The sequence below is a fragment of the Tamandua tetradactyla genome, chromosome 7 (assembly GCF_023851605.1).
Source record: "Tamandua tetradactyla isolate mTamTet1 chromosome 7, mTamTet1.pri, whole genome shotgun sequence".
Classification (NCBI taxonomy): domain Eukaryota; kingdom Metazoa; phylum Chordata; class Mammalia; order Pilosa; family Myrmecophagidae; genus Tamandua; species Tamandua tetradactyla.
Genome location: NC_135333.1, coordinates 54,516,242 through 54,533,239, shown reverse-complemented (window position 1 = coordinate 54,533,239; position 16,998 = coordinate 54,516,242). Strand labels below are relative to the sequence as shown.

General features: G+C 34.3%; 1 long non-coding RNA gene across 1 annotated transcript in view; it reads left to right on the top strand.

Moving 5' to 3' along the window:
- The window catches only part of LOC143689667 (uncharacterized), a 74,084-nt gene that overhangs the window by 55,556 nt on the left and 1,530 nt on the right, over window positions 1-16,998 (top strand). Inside the window, exon 3 of the long non-coding RNA XR_013178873.1 lies at window positions 15,855-15,939. This is a non-coding gene — a long non-coding RNA (uncharacterized LOC143689667). The remainder of the gene's footprint in view (window positions 1-15,854; window positions 15,940-16,998) is intronic.

Below are 16,998 nucleotides of genomic sequence, written 5' to 3'. Positions count from 1 at the left end.
GTCTGCGGGGCAGTCGGCCTGGGAAACCGCGTGTGGAGGCGGGGGTCGCTGGCCGTGGCTTGGGGGAGTGCCGGTCCAAATTGCCCAGCTGGCCCGAGACGCCAAGCGTGACGGGAGGGCCCCGCTATCCAATGTTCCCAGTCAGACCGGGGAGCCACGTGCGTGGAGGGGACCCCAGACGCCAGCCACCCCAGCCGGGAAAACGTGCACCCCTCGGGTATCTCACAGCAGTGGATTCTCCCTACCCGTTCAGCCGTTCCAGAATGGGGTACGCTGTCTTTTTTGGTCTCTGTCGTGACTCCGGGAGCTGTTTTGTATTGTTTCTGTTGCTTTAGTTGCTTTTCTGGAGGAGGAACTAAGACCCGCGCGTCTTACTAAGCCGCCATCTTCTCCGGAACTGAGAATCTATTTTTATATCCACAATAAAAGGAACAACAATGATGATAAACTTATTTATTTAACCCAAGTCAAAGCTGTCTGAAGAGAATTGCATTGTGAAGAAGATAAATATTCATTACTAAGTCTAGAGAGCACTAGCCATAAACTCACTGACGTCTCAAACTTAGACCAGGTCGAGGTTATCATATTGTGGTCTGAATGAGTTTTTAGCTTCACTGTCTAACACTTACTTTTCCATGTTTAGCTTGCTCTTCGACACTGTTTTGCAGTCATTGCCCATCAAATCAATGTCTTCACCTATGATTTCTGCCATTCATTAACACCATACTTAATTAGACCAATACCCTCAGTAGTCCTTGTGATAATTTATATTTCTTCATTTCCTTTTTTGGGGGGTGGTGGTGGTGGTGCATGGTCCGGGAATCAAACCAGGGTCTCCTGCATGAAAGGCGACCATTCTACTACTGAACCACCGGTGCACTCTTCATTTACTTTTTTACTCAAGTTGTATCACCTGTAGATTACAGTATTTTCCTGCTTTCTGTATAACAAGGGGTTAAAAGTTTCCATATTTGCTCAGTAAGCTTTTCTTTTCTGAGATGGAAGAATTAGAGTCTCCACTGATGGGCAAGTCTGGAAATTATTCCTCTACTATTTATCTCCATACAAACGTTTGATCTTTTATTAAATGCAAAGATAATGTTTAATTAATTTGTTGACTGTTTATTTGGCTTCCTTAATAACTCAGTCTGCATCAGTGTTTGGCTGGATTTAAGTTTCCAGAAGGTAAAGGCTATTTAAGTTTAATTGATTTTATAAAAAAGATTGATGTAATGTCGTATCCTGTTAGATGTTTCATAAAGTCATTTTATGATTACATGCACTTAGCATCAGATATTGGTTAGGTGGTTTAACATAGTAGCTAAACATTATTATATATGCAAATATTAGGAGACTGGATAAACATCAACATCTTCAATCTCAGAGTACACCAATTAAGATTTTTTTGATTGTATAATATTTAAAGACTCCAGGGTTAAGATGTTATCTTGATAGTAATGAAGGTGATATAGTACTGTGGAAAACGTCTATGATGTAATAAAATCATCCTTACGTATTGAACCCCTACTTTATAACAAGAACTTTATAGAAATCATTTTTAAGTTTCACAATAATGCTTCAAGGTATGTAATTTTGTCAACCTTTGGTTTATAGATGAGGAAATACAGGCTCACATAACTCAGGAAACTTTTCTGTGGCTACATAAAAATATGTAGTACTGAACATTAAAATCAGGTTCTCTGATTTTAAGTTCATGTATTTTTACTTCGTTAACTGATATTAATACCATAAAAATGAGAAGGCAAAATTTGCACACGAAATGATGAATATAAACACACATTGTTTAGAAAACAATGTGAAATCCAAAAAGCAAAAATTGCCAAGGATTTTCTTTCTTCTTCAAAGTTTCTGCAATGGAAAACAATGGAGGAAAAAAGTAAAAAGTAAAAAAGAACTGGACAAATTCAGGATTGATGCACTAATTCCATTTATGTTAAAGGGTTTGGTTTAATTAGATGAACATTGCATGATTTAACTTTTTTTCCTTAGGAAAAGCATATAAAAGCTAGCCCAGGACTAAGTAGGCACTGTTGTTAAAGGAAGCAAATTTTTTGAAGACAACCTGAAAAAGGAACTGATAGGAAATGTGATGAGCCTCAAAAGACTGGTTTTATTATGCTTTAAATAATGAAGCCATTAGCAAAACAATTGTTAGAATATTATCTGTTCTATCATGAAATAAGGATCTAGATAGTGCACAGAAATTAAAGATTGACTTTGATTTAGATAATTCATTTTAATTGCATTTTAATTGTAGTGAAAATTTCATGAAGTAGCATTTGAAAATGCTGATGTAGAAAGATTAATCAAGATCATGTCATTATATTTAAATTACTAGAAAAGAATCATGAGTAGTTTAACTATAAAAAAATCTCTCAACTAACACATGAGTCCCTTTAATCTCAACTCACCTTCTGGGAACAATGTATAACAAATTAAGGCTGGCTCATGAAATGTCATACAATCTGGCCAAATGATCCTATTTGATGAAGAAACTGCTATATCAATGATTTTCTAACAACCATGAAAAATTTCAATTACTTGGGAATTATGACAAAGCTACCTTAAGGGGATAAAATATTTTCTAAAAGTTTTCTTTAACCATCTCAGAGGTCCTACTGGGCATTTCCTGAGCTTTTCACACTCTTTTAGTTTAGTTGAATAGTTGGGCACATGACATGCTGTGAATGTTCAAAAATCATCATATTCAATACTAGGGCAACATAATTTGAAGTTTCCAGATTTGCTAGACCTGTTTTCACCACTTAAATGGATATGCAATCTGTCCATTATTGTGACTGTCATGGATTAAGTGATCAATATTTATAAATGTAAATTTTCATTATATCAGATCTCCTAACATCCTACTAACCATCCATTTTCTAGTTTCCATTGTGGCACTTCTCACAATATATTTTTTGAAGTAAAAGTATACTTCTATCTTTTTATATTATGGGTAATTTCTGACTAGGCAAGGGGGCAAAGTATACATTCAAGGTATATTTTGATTAGATAAGATTATGATTTTCTTCAATCTGATTAATATTTTGGGTATCATAATATATTTTGATCTCCTGAACTTAATTGTTCTACAACCTTCCCACAAGAATATATACGATACAAACACATATAAATATGTTATCTATACAAATGCATAACAATATATATGAAGTAACTTTGGAGTTACAGAAAAACCTAACCTCAATTTATTTGTCTACCACCATGTGGAATAAATGAAGATTTTCTAATTTTTAAGATTATTTTTTAGCTAAAATTTAAAACTTCTAGTTGCTGTTCAATGGCATAAAATACTGAATATTCATGGAGATTCTACCTGAAGTCACTTCTGGGAGAAATTATAAGGAAAGGTGGCTGTTTATTTGAGACTAAATTTAACACTTCATGCAGTTGTATCCTAGACATAGTGAAAAAAATCTGTGTTACTATACTCAATCTTAAAATATTCAAAAATAACTCTGTAACTTCAGGATGTTTTATGGAAACATCTTCTTATGTCAGTGTACGAAAACATACTGAAGCTTAAAAAATATGTAACAAGTAAGATTTTTTTACATTTTCACATTAACTATATGGCACTCAAGTATTTTAATGTAGTAAAGGTGAACAATTTTGGTGAAAAAAACGGTGATTGTAAGCAGACATTAGTTTTCCCTGTCAAAAAACTTAAAGAAATAAGAAAAAGAGGGAAAAAATGGAGGTAAAATCTCCATTAACTTTGAAACTATGAGAGGCATTCCCATAACACTGATTTTTAAGCAATTTCTTCTATCCTTTGTATAGATTGGCATATTATGTTCTTCAGTAAATATTTATTAAACATTTATTATGTGCAAGCAGAAATTTAGTACCCTCAGAGAGTGCTTATTGTAAAGGGACATGAATGGGAGTATGTTTGTAGAACTCTCTTAATATCCTTTATTGTGAAGAATGAAAGCTACTATTGGGTTTGGAGCTAGAGAAGAGAGGCAACTTTCCACTGGGAGTTTGTTTTCCTGCCACAGATAGAATCATTTAGAGATGACTTAGTTTGGCTGCAATTTCAAAAGAAGCCCAACCAAGCCAAAATCCCGCCATTCACAGGGACTTTTACTACCCTCTGAAATGGTGGGTTCATCATGACACCAGTGAGCACTATCCTGAATTAGAAAATCAAAGAAACTTCAATACCATACTAGAACTAAGAAATCCTCTGACTTCTGAAACAGTAGCTCCCAGGAGGAAGCATGACAACATTATGAAAGTACACAACCCAAGAGCTCAGGACAAAGATGTCGGCATAAGACATTCCAAGGTGCCCCCACAGAACCTTTAAAAAACTAGCAAAAGTGGCAGTTTTCCTCAAAACTTGGGAAAGCAGCTAAAGTTTTGAAGTAACTGGACAAGTACTGAATTTAGAAAATAAAGCTTTTAAAAATGTAAGGGGAGGTTGAGGTGCCCTGCTGGCCCTCTATTCTAGTTTGCTAGCTGCCAGAATGCAATATACTAGAAATGGAATGGCTTTAAAAAAGGGGGATTTAATAAGTTACAGGTTTACAGTTCTAAAGCTGGGAAATTGTCCAAATTAAAGCAAGTCTATAAAAACGCACAAATTAAGGCACCAACAAGAGGTTACATTCTCTAAAGGAAGGCCAATGAAGTTCAGGGTTTCTCTCTCCATTGGAAAGACACATGAGGAATATGGCGACAACTGCTAGCTGTCTCTCCAGACTTCTTGTCTCATGATGTTCCCCCAGGGGTATTTTCCTTCTATCTCCAAAGGTCTCTGGTTGGTGGACTCTCAGCCTTGTGGCTCTGCTGTGGTTCTGTGTCTCTCTCTTTGTTCTCAAGCTTTCTCCAAAATGCCTCCTCTTTTAAAGGGTTACAATAAACTAATCAAGACCCACCTGGAATGGGTGGAGTCACTTCTCCCTCTAATGAAAGGTTAATACCCACAAGTGGGTCAGTCATTTCTCCACAGAGATAGCCTAATCAAGTTTCCAACCTACATTATTTAATAAGGATTAATAGAAATGGTTGCTCCCAGAGATCGATTAGGATTAAAACATGGCTTTTCCAGGGTACATAAATCCTTTCAAAATAAGCACACCCTCCATGCAGTGTGGAGCCAACCTGTGCTCCCTAGATGGGCCCCTTGCCCTGTTACTGTGGGAAAAGAGGGTTTCTATGCACATGCCAGGGTGCCTGTATGTCTGAATGAATCAGGTGGCAGACTTAAAAACTAAAAGTGGAAATGGGTGTCTGGCTGGTCTTCCCAGACTTTACTCTTCAGGCAAAAACAGTTTTCGGGCTTTTTCATTTATGTGGAAAAGCCAATTAAGTCACAGCAGCCTGGGGCAAAGGATGACCTGCTTTAAGTCATACAACAGAGTAATTCAGAGTGGGAGAAAGTATATTTCATAGGGAGTAAAGGGGCATTCAAATTCCTGAAAAAAGAGAGTCCTTAAGGCCTCTAGCAAGGACAAGCCAGAACAAGAGGCAGTCTCAGAAAATTGTAGAGGATCTTGTACTTCACATTTGTCACAGATGCAGAGGGCTAAACTCTGAGGGGAGCAGCAGCCAATGCAGAGCCAGTTTGCAAAGACTATGAAAGGTTTCTTTTTTTGCTTTGGTTTATTTGTTATTAGCTTCTGGCACTCAAGGAAAACTCTGTTACATCGCCAGCTGGACAGAAACTTAAGGAACAGACAACTCAAGGGACTAAATTCCAGAATTAATGCTGTAAAATATAAAATTGTATAGTGTGAAGCAAAAGATAGTAAGTCAAACAAAGAAACAAGAAATGATCGCTCATCCAAAGGAATAGGGTAAAAATCCAGAAACCATCCACAAGGAAGACCAGACTTTAGATACACCAAAGACTTTTAAGAAATGATCCTCAACATACTAAAGAAGATAAAGAAAACTATGGAGTAAGAAGTAAAAGATATCAGGAAAATAATGAGTGAATAATATGAGAATCTCAATAAAGAGATAGACATTTTTTAAAGGAACCAAACAGAAATACTGGAGTTGAAGAACACAAGAACTGAAAAGATTCCCTAAAGGGTTTCAACAGCACATTGGACTTGGTGAAAGAAAAGATCAGTGAACTTGAAGATATAACAATTGAAATGATTCTGGCTGAGGAACAGAAAGAAAAAAGAATGAAAAAGTGGACAGAGTCTAAGAGACCTGTGGACACCACCAAGCATACTGATGCACCCATTATGGGAGTTCCAGGAGGAGAAAGAGAGAAAGGGAAAGAAGAATTATTCAAAGAAATAATGGCAGAAAACATCTCAAGTTTCATGAAAGACATGGATATGTACATTCAAGAACAGTGCACCCCAGCATTAATCCATGATGGATAAAGCTAGAAATCAGTATTAGGGGGAGAACTGGAAAATTCACAAATATGTGGAAAGTAAATAGCACACTCTTAAACAATCAATGGAATGAATTCCAAGAGAATTATGCCCAGATCCTTATCAAACTGTCAAATGCCAAGGACAAGGAGAGGGTTCTGAAAGCTAAAAAGTATATGTTATATGCAAGGGAGTCCCAATATGATTAAGTGCTACTTTCTCATCAGAAACCATGGAGTCAAAAGGCAATGGGACAAAATAATTTAAAGAATAAAAGAAAACAAATGGCAGTCCAGAATTTTTAATCTGGTGTGAATAATTTTCAGAAATGAGGTTGAGTTTAAAATATTCCACAGTCAACAAAAGCTGAGGGAGTTCATCACCATTTGACCAGCACTTTAAGAAAGGTTAAAGGAAGTTCTTCAAATTGAAAGGAAAAGACACTAGACAGTGGATTGAAGTGGTGTAAAGAAACAAAAACTGCTGGTAAAGATAACCATATGGGCAATTCTAAATGCCTGTACTTTTGTATTATATTTTTTGGCATGTAACACCACTTCTTACTTCTCACAGGTTCTCAAATGTAAATTCACAAAATTAATGGTAAATCTATGATTTTGGATTCAAAATGTTTAAAAATATAGTTTGTAACGAGTACAACAAAAAGGGCAGAGAGAAGGACATAGGGATAGTGCATGACTGTTCTTTTGAAGTTAAGATGGCATCAAATCAAACATGATTATTATAGATTCAGGAAATTAAATTTTAGCCTCATCATAACTACAAGATAATATGTGAAAAAATATATATACAGAAAGAAATGAGAACATACTCAAGAGGGTACAATACCAAAAAATCAAATAAGTATGAAAGTAAGCATTAACTGAAGAATTGAGGGACAAAAAATGTATAAGACTTACAAATACCAAGTAGCCAAAATGGCAGAAAGAACTTTTGCTTTATCAGTAGTTACTTTAAAAGATAGTGTATGTTATTTACCATAGTCTCACCTTACATTAAAACACACAAGTAGGCTGAAAGTGAAAGGATGGGAAAAGATACCATGTGAGTAGTTACCAAAAGAGAACTGAGGTAACTATATAATATCAGATAAAATAGACTTTAAATGAAAAACTGTTATGAGAGACAGGGATCTCTATATACTGATAAAGAAGTATTAATTTACATGCAGCTAATGGCAGATCCCAAAAACATATAAAGCAAATGTTGACATACATGAAGGGAAAATGGTAAGAAGCTTCCATATAACACTTACAACATCTCGACAGATCAATAAGGAAATAGAAGACTTTTACAATACTACAAACCAACTGGACACAACAGACATAGACAGAAGACTAACCAATAGCAGGAGAATACACATTCTTCTCCAGTGCACATGGACCATTCTCCAGGAACGACCATATCTTAAGTCACAAAACAAGTCTCAATAAATGAAAAAATATTGAAATTATACAATGTATTTTCTCTGACTAATGGATGAAGCTAGAAACCAATATCAAAAGAAGTAAAAAATGCACAAATATGTGGAGATTAAACAACACACTCTTAAATAATCAATAAGTTAAAGAAGATATCAAAATAGAAATTAGGAAAAATGTTGAGACAAATGAAAAAAAAAAGCCAAACTACATTAAAAAAATCCTTTGACTTAACATAAAGAGACAAACAACCCAATTAAATAATGGGCAAAAGATGTGAATAGACATGTCTTCACAGAAGATATACAAATGGCCAGAAAGGACGTGCAAAGTTGATCAACATCATTACCCATTAGGGAAATGCAAATCAAAACCACAATGAGATACCATTTCATGGTGACTGGAATCACTGCTATTGAAAAACGTCAGAAAATAACAAGTGTTAAAGAAGATGAGGAGAAAGAAGAGTACTCATCCATTTGTTGATGGGAATGTAAAGTGTTATAGCCACTGTATAAAACAGTTTGGTGATTTTCAGAAAAAAAGGTATAGAATTACTGTAAGACCCAACAATTCCATAACTAGGTATATACCCAAAAGAATGGAAAGAGCATCTCAAACAGCTATCTGCATACCTTTGTTGACAGTCGCATTATTCACAATTACCAAAATATAGAAGCAACCCTAATGTTCATTGAGAGACAAATTGATAAATAAAATGAATTATACATTCAATGGAATATTCTTCAGACATAAAAAAAGGAATAAAGTTCTGATAGATGTGACAACATGGATAAATCTTGAAGGCATCATGTTGACATGTATTAAACCAGATATAGAAAACAAAATATTGTATGATATCATAGGTATGAAATAATTACAGTATGCTAATTCATAGAGTCAATGACGTGAATATAGGTTACCAGGGACCAAGGTGTGAACAGAGAATGGAGAGTTAATGCTTAATTGGCACAGAATTTCTATTTCAGGTGATGAAAACATTTTGTTAATAGATAGTGATGATGGTAGCACAACTGTGAATGTCATTGGCACCACTGAATTAGATTTGCGAATATGGTACAAAAGGGGTAAATATTAGATTGTGTGTTACTAGAATAAAAGTTAAAGTAATCAAAGGTGATGGAGGAGTTACACAGAGAAGATAGGATTTAACAAATGAATATGAATGCTGAATCATTAAACTGATATCTCTTAGTTTCCAGTATATTAAAGCAGCTAGAAGTAAAAACCTAAAATTGTGAAATTGTAACCCATGTCAAACTCTGAAATATGTGTCTACAACTAATTGTGTTGCTGTGCTTTGAAATTTATAGCTTTTTTGTATATATGTTATTTTTCACTAAAAAAGAAGGAAAAAAGTTGATTGTGATGATAAAAAAAATATTTAAGCCTTCTAGCCTCCTATATTCTAGAGCAGCTAGAAGGAAAAATATGACTGGATCATATGGTAGCCCATGACAAACTCTGGGATCTGTTCTGTAATCACTTTTGAAGAGTGCTTTGAAAACTATTGCTTTTTTATTTCTTTGCTTTGTATATATGTTATATTATACAATAAAAAAAGGTTAAAAAAATTAACGCATAAAATATAGAACCTGAAACACATACAGTAAACCTCAATGTAAACTGTGTATTGTAGTTAATGGTACAATTATAATATATATTTTTCTCAATTGCAAGAAAAGTACCACACTAATGAAAAAGTGTTAATGATAGGGGATGTGCCAGTTTGAAAGGATCATGTACCCTAGAAAAGCCATGTTTTAACCCTAATCCATCTGGTGGAGGCAGCCGTTTCTTTTAATCCCTATTCAGCACTGCACGGGGGAAACTTGATTAGAGTATCTCTACAGAGATGCAACACACCCAACTGTACGTATTAACATTTGATTAGAGGAAGATGTGACTCCATCCATTCAAGATGGGTCTTGATTAGTTTATAGGAAGACTTAAAATAGGAAACATTTTGGAAAAAGCTTCAGAGCCATGAGAAATGTGAGAGTCCATTCAGAGAGACTTGGAGACGAAGAAGGAATGTGCCCCAGGGGGAGCTTCGTGAAACATGAAGCCTGGAGAGAAAGCTAGCAGATGTTACCGTGTTCACTATGTGCCCTTCCTGAGAGAGAAACCCTGAACTTCATCAGCCTTTCTGAGTGAAGCTAACCTCTTGTTGGTGCTTTAATTTGAACACTTTTATAGACTTGCTTTAATTTGAACATTTTCATGGCCTTAGAACTGCAAACTTGCAACTTAATAAATACCCCCTTTTAAAAGCAATTTTGTTTCTGGTATATCACATTCCAGCAGCTAGCAAACTAGAACAGGGGGTACATGAGAATTTTGTATTTCCTGTAAGATTTTTCTGTTATCCTAGAATTTCTCCACTAAAAAAGTTTAAGAGAAGAATGAGCACAAGTCTGGCCTTGTGCAGAAGTATTTAAAGACATGAAAGCTCTACAGAAACATGAAGCTGACTCTATAGAAGTGTTTACATCATAACTTTTTTTTTTATTGCCTGAGACCCAAGCTTCTAGATCACTTAACTTTAATATAAAACTACACAAGCCAACTCTCCGTGCAGTTTAAGAACTAAGAAAATTTTTAACAAACCCAAGGAAAGTTTAAGGGTGCCTCAAAAATATTTACCATATATTAAGTGGGCAAATAATTTAGTTTAGAGTTGTCCTTGCTCAAAGATAAGTTAATGTACATAAACCAACCAACAGTGCAAGGTTCATGAGAAGACTGTGCAATCAAAAATCTATCACAAAATCTATCTCTCAATCTATGTATTTACAAACACATAAATGCAGGACTACTTTCAGTAAAATATATTGTCTGAATCCTTCTAATTTTACTGATAAAGTTCTGTTTCATTTTTTTAAGTGACTGCATAATATTTCAGGGTATATATTTATTACAACTTGTTCCTCCTTATGGAATATTGGATTATGTACCCCAACGTAGACATGTTTTTAATCTTAATTCACATTCTTGGAAGTATGAAACTTGTTATAAGTAGGTACCTTTTGAAGATGTTATTTTTAATTAAGGTATGGTCCAACTGAAGTGGGCCAATAAATTCCTGTTTCTTAAGACAGTCATACAGTGGTATTTGCCATAGCAGCTTGTCAGACTAAAAATCTGGATGAGCCATTCCATTTTTTTTGTTCATTTGCTTGTTTCGCCATGACTATCATGGCTGCAATAAATGTCATTTACAAATGTAGTTAAGTGATAGTACTTTTATTTTTATGGAAGAGGTTCCATAGGTGGGATTTTAAGTCAAACATATAAGTTAATTTTTATAAATATTTAATAGATATTGCTAGATTGTTTTCCAAATGACTGTTCCCAAATACATTTACAATAGCTTTTATGAATGTACAATTTTTATCTACTCTACAGATCTAGTTATCTATAATTTTCTTCTTTCTAAGCAATTTAGTTTAAAATATGTTAAACTAAATACCCATTAATAATGATATATTAAACAGTAATTCCTATTTATTTGACGATTTGTGACTTTGAACATCTTTTGATATCTCTGTACAGATATTTGCTTTCTATGAATTAATGTTCATGTATTTATTAATTTATTTCTCTTTTAGGTCAGTTCTTAAGTACCATTTATATATTATTGGTAATAATTCTCTTCATAATCTTTGCTTCACAAATAGCTTTTTCAAAACTATTTCTCTACTCACTTTATTTGTGGTATCTTTTGCAATGTAAACATCCCTAATCCTATGTAGTCAAAGATGTCAGATAAGGGAGCTTATGCTTAGTTTATAAAACATATTACAAGTCAACATAAAAAGACATTGCAAAAGAAAAATGATTGAAGAGTATAAAAGGTATAGCAAAAAATAGAGATGTACAAATGACCAATAATTACAAAATATTTATCTTCTTAAGAATCAAATGCAATAAAAACAAAATGAGGCATTTTTCTTTTTATTTAGCATTTATTAAAATAACTTTATCATTAAGAGTTGAAGGAAATATAGTCTCATAAACTGATGATGTAAACATTTACTTTCTAGGTGCCATTTTGAAATATTCTTGTATTCATAGACTTTCACTAGGAATTGACTGTCAAGAGTTTAACTGAATTTCCTGGTGCCTGCCCATGCAAAAAAAAAAAAAAGAGTTTAATTGAAGGAAAGAACCAAGGCAAGATACAAGGTTTTCACTGTAATTTTTCAACATTAAAAAATAGATGTTACCAAAACATTTTTTAAAAAGGGGAGAGTAGACTAAATAAACACAATTATGCCATCAAGTAATATGTCAATATTAAAAATAATTATATAGATGTATAGCTACCATAATAGCTTGAAGTCTGAGATATAGTGCCAAGTAAAAATTATGTGATAAAACTCTACATATCTGCCATGCCCATGGAAAGTGTTACAAGTGTTACAAATACTTGAATTCTTCCCCAGATTGATCTATAGCTTCACTGAAATCCTGGTTTAAATTCCAATAGATTTTTTCCCATGGGTCTTGGCAAACAGAGTCTTAAATTTATATGGCAGGCCAAAGACCAAAAAAAGACCAAGATATCCTAATAAAAAGACAACATGGCCCTTCCAAATATGATTTAAAAGAATGCTTTCAAACAAGGGGTAGAAAATAGGCCATTAAAACAACATAGAACTCACAAATACATAGATGATAGATGGATGAATTATGGATGGATAGATGGTATAGATAGATCTGATAGCTAGACATAGAGATAGGTCAGTAATAGGTAAACTAGCTAGTTAGCTAGAGAGAGAGAGAGAGAGAGAAAGAAAGATAGATAGGTAGATTAGATAGATAGACACACAGACAGACATAGGTATGGATACAGGAAAGGTAGAAAGAAAGAAAGGAAGGATGGAAGGAAGGAAGGAAGTAATTATTTATCTATGGCAGAGATGGCTTTGCAGAATAGTAAGGAAAGCATGAATCATTCAATTCATAGTAAATGAAAAAACTAAATTTCCATATAGGGAAAAATGTGTTCTCTCCTTTACACCATGAAGCATAAAATCTTGAAGGATTAAATGCTTAAATATAAAATGTATATTTGCTATATATATATATATATATATATATATATATATATATATATATATATATATATATAAACTCTATATTAAAATGTAGAGAAACATTTTTATGATTTCTATGTAGGAAGTTCTTTTAAAATATAATAAAAAATTAGTAGTAACTAAAAAGGAAATTTTGATGCATTTGACTCACTGTTGAGCTCCAGCTACATGCATCTACATGCAAATAACACTAAAATGTCATACCATGTTTATAAACATTAAAAATGAAAAAGGCTAGCTCATATAGCATTTAGATACCCATATAAAGTCAATAAAATGATAAAGAAAGCAAGGCCTGTGGGAAAAAGAAACACCAATTTCCTAGGTGAAATGGGATGGGAACTAATTCCTAGGATGGGACCAGGAAAAGGTGCACAAGTCACATCATGGTATAAAGGAGGTTCTATTTCTGAATGGGGTTACTGGTGCTTTTTCTGCTATTAAAATCCATAATTTATTATTTATTTATAAAAATGGGGAAATCTTTACAGGCTATCCTCATTTTGGTAAATTTTATGTATTCACGAAGTATCTTTGTAATTATATGCCTGGTAAAATTTTAATAAGAAATAAACTGAATTGAAAATCCTAGCTTTGTCTAGATGGTGGGATTATGAGTGATTTTTTTTAAATCTATCTAAATGTTCTTTTTCCCCTAAAACATATTTCTTGTGTTTAAAATAAATGTTGTGAGACTAGCAGGGCTAGGGTGGGTGGCATTGCTAAACAAAGTCCTAGGGCTGGAGGGAACTAGGCAAGTGGGTTTCTTTGCCAAGGCTCTTCCCTAGCAATTAAATAAAAATAAATTTTATTGCTAAATAGCTCACTTATTAGATGAGAAATTTAGGGAGTTCTGGCTGCAGGTATTTCTTCATTTTGTGGTGTGACTGCTTCTTGAGTACCTGTCAGATTAAAAGAACTAGCTTCCTAGGTTGGGTTTTATTTACCGTCATTATTAATGATCCAAAGGATGGAGTAAACATGAAGCCAGTTAAGCCGGGAGGGTTTGCTAACACCTGGGAAAACAAAAGAATACAAAAATTTCAGTGTGGTTGCTCTACTGAGTAACAGCTTAATTTAAAATCAGCCATTAAAATTCTACACTCTCAACTTCATTTTATATATTTTTATTGCATAAAACACTTTTGACAAACATTATTTTGGTTTTAAAAGATTATAGAAAATATGTCCCTTTATGATTTTCCTCCAAGGAAATGGTTGCAAAGTATCTTGGAAATATATCTGGAAGGCAAAAATGTATTTCTTAGTAGGGGAAACTTTTCAACCTCAATGAAATTCATTCTAAGTATTTTCGTTGCCAGAAGACTACCTCTTACTTTGTAATTCCAGTAACCTGTGAGGAAACCCTTGGGACATAGACATAAACTGGTATAGACAAAGGACCTGCCCCCCATGGAGGACCAAGAAGGCCTTCTGCAGAGCATCCTGGCAGTGAGGAACCAAGAGTTGGCAGTGCTGACCTGCGTGGAAAATGGGAACTCTGAATATACAGTGCATAAAATACTGCTGGACATATAGATAGTCCAGTTATTGGTCTGTCTGTATGTATGCAATGATGTATGTATGTTCTTATACTAATGGTCACTTGAATTATAGCCCAGAGCATGACCTGTCAGGACTGGAAAGGACATATTGTAGAAGGTAGAAAAAGACATTGAACGAATTTGCTCTTGAATACTTGATTGTGGACACAAGAAAAGAGTAGTTTGAAAAATGAAAGTGCGCAGTACCACAGAATAGCTCTGTGGAGCCATGGAGTAAATAACAAAAGAGATTAAGGCAAATGTAAAGGAATCATGTGGCTGCACAAGAGAACTCAGGTACAGGAGACAGAAGAACAACTCACAGCTGATCGTAAATACAGAAAGCAAAACCTATAAGTATTAAATTGCAAAGGCCAATGGACAGAATAAACTGAAGTCCAAAAATGAAAATACCCACCAAAATGACTTGTTTCAAAATATGTTATGGGGAGAAGAAGAAAAAGAATAAAACCACTCTCTCATTTTCAAACGAGAGTAGAATTGTAATAGGACTGTGAAAGTATAATTAATGAATTTCCATTGCCTTTTTTCCTGTATCTGAAGACCAGTATTCAATCTGAAAAGGTAAAATAACTTTCATAAGAAAGATATTTCTGGCAGAGGCAATGCTAAGTGTGCACAACCATTTCATGTCTCTTTCTGTGCAAAGGAAGACTACATTTTCCAACCACATGTCTAGTTCTGGACAATTCCATGTGGTGAAAGTGTTGTATGTCAAATTTTTAGGTCTGGGCTCTGTAATCTTCTGCAATATCTCTGGCTTGCTGTCTCTTTGTTCTCTTCTCTTGTTCTTCTCTGGTAGCCAGAGGCATAGGAATCCCATGGAAACTGTGAGGTCCCAAGCTACAAAAGAGGCATTAGATGGAAGGAGCTGGATCCTCAAGTCTCGGTTTGGAGGAAATTTTCCAATAGAGTCACCTGACCATAAAAATTCACATTGAAATTTGTGAGAGTGTGAAATAAGTATTGATTATGTCAAGACCTTGAGATTGGGGATTGATTGTAATATACTTATACTAATAAAGGGTTCAAATAAAGATGCCTGGATTTTAAAATTTTCAATGTATCTTAAAAACTTGCAAGTAAGCTTTAAGATGTTATGGGTATATAAAAAGTGCCAGAAAGCTAGAAGTTGATTAATGTAAAAGATAAATGGGTAGGATTTATGTCAATTTCAGGCAGTATATAATGAATGAGGATAATGAGTTAGCACTCTATAATGAGTAATGAATTATTGAGTAGATAACTTGTGAGTATCATAAAGGACAATATTATCAGGAGCCAACTTTGATTGAACAAAAATATTTTACATGTTTTCTTATTTAAAATTGTTTCTAGGACAGCAGTTCAGGGATCAGGATAGAGTCATCTTATGGAAGACATGTGCAAGCATGTTAAATACTTGCTTGGAAAATACTCCAAGGTACACACTCTAGCATATTTTAATTAATGTTCAAAAAGTCAGTGTGACTTGCAGCCAGTTTTCTTGAGGCCACTATTTGGCTTTTATTTTAAGAAAACATGCAATAAAAATGGTTCAACTATGCCTAGCAATTACACTATGATTTAGAGTTTACACAACTTATGTACATTTTATTTTTAGATTATTATAAGAAGGAATAAATGAGGATGTTGATGTTCAAAGAGGAAGGTAATTCGTTGAGATTACACTGTAAATTGCCGCTGGGATAAGCCTAGATCCTCTGATCCCAAGCACAAATCTCTCTGGCCAACACATCCTTATGCTCTTGACTTAAGTCAATACTAAAAATGTGCTCCTTTTGGTTTCCTATTTACTTTAGTGTTGGGTAATGACAAACTAGTCAAATGAGATTCCTATTGTATAATATTAGAAGGATATACTCTCTAGTGAGATGGTCTACTAATGGAGACCACACAACTCTGGAGCTGGGCGGGGGAGGGCAGGTTTGTGGCATTCCATTTACCCATCTGCAGACTAGATTCCATGGAATGATGCAAAAGTGTTATGATACACAGGTTGGGTTATTTCCAAAGAGCTAAATGCATACCTAATGGGAAGGAGCCCTTGTCAGAAGTTTCACCCTCAGCAGCCTTCCATCATGCTGGCACTTGCCAGCTCTGATCTGCCTCTGCAGATCAACATTACAGAGGAACAAATGTTCCCTGTGGGATTGTTTGTTAAAGAGTGTGGGAATGAATGTGAAAATGTATTCTGTCAACAGATCTTTACAATCAATAGCAGCACTTCTATTTTTAAAATTGCAAATAAAAAGGGTATAAAACCTGTCTGCTCCAATTTGATTAAAAAAATTACTTAAATTTCTCAGGTTATAAATATAGCCTAGCATGATGAAAAATGAATGTCTAGAACAACTCAAATTCATACCAATTCTGATATTTTACATTTTGGAATGAATTATGTCCAATTTTAAAGTTGCTCTTCAAGATTTGCTACTAAATATTGATGAAGGAAGACAGCTCTGCTATTAGATTATGCAAG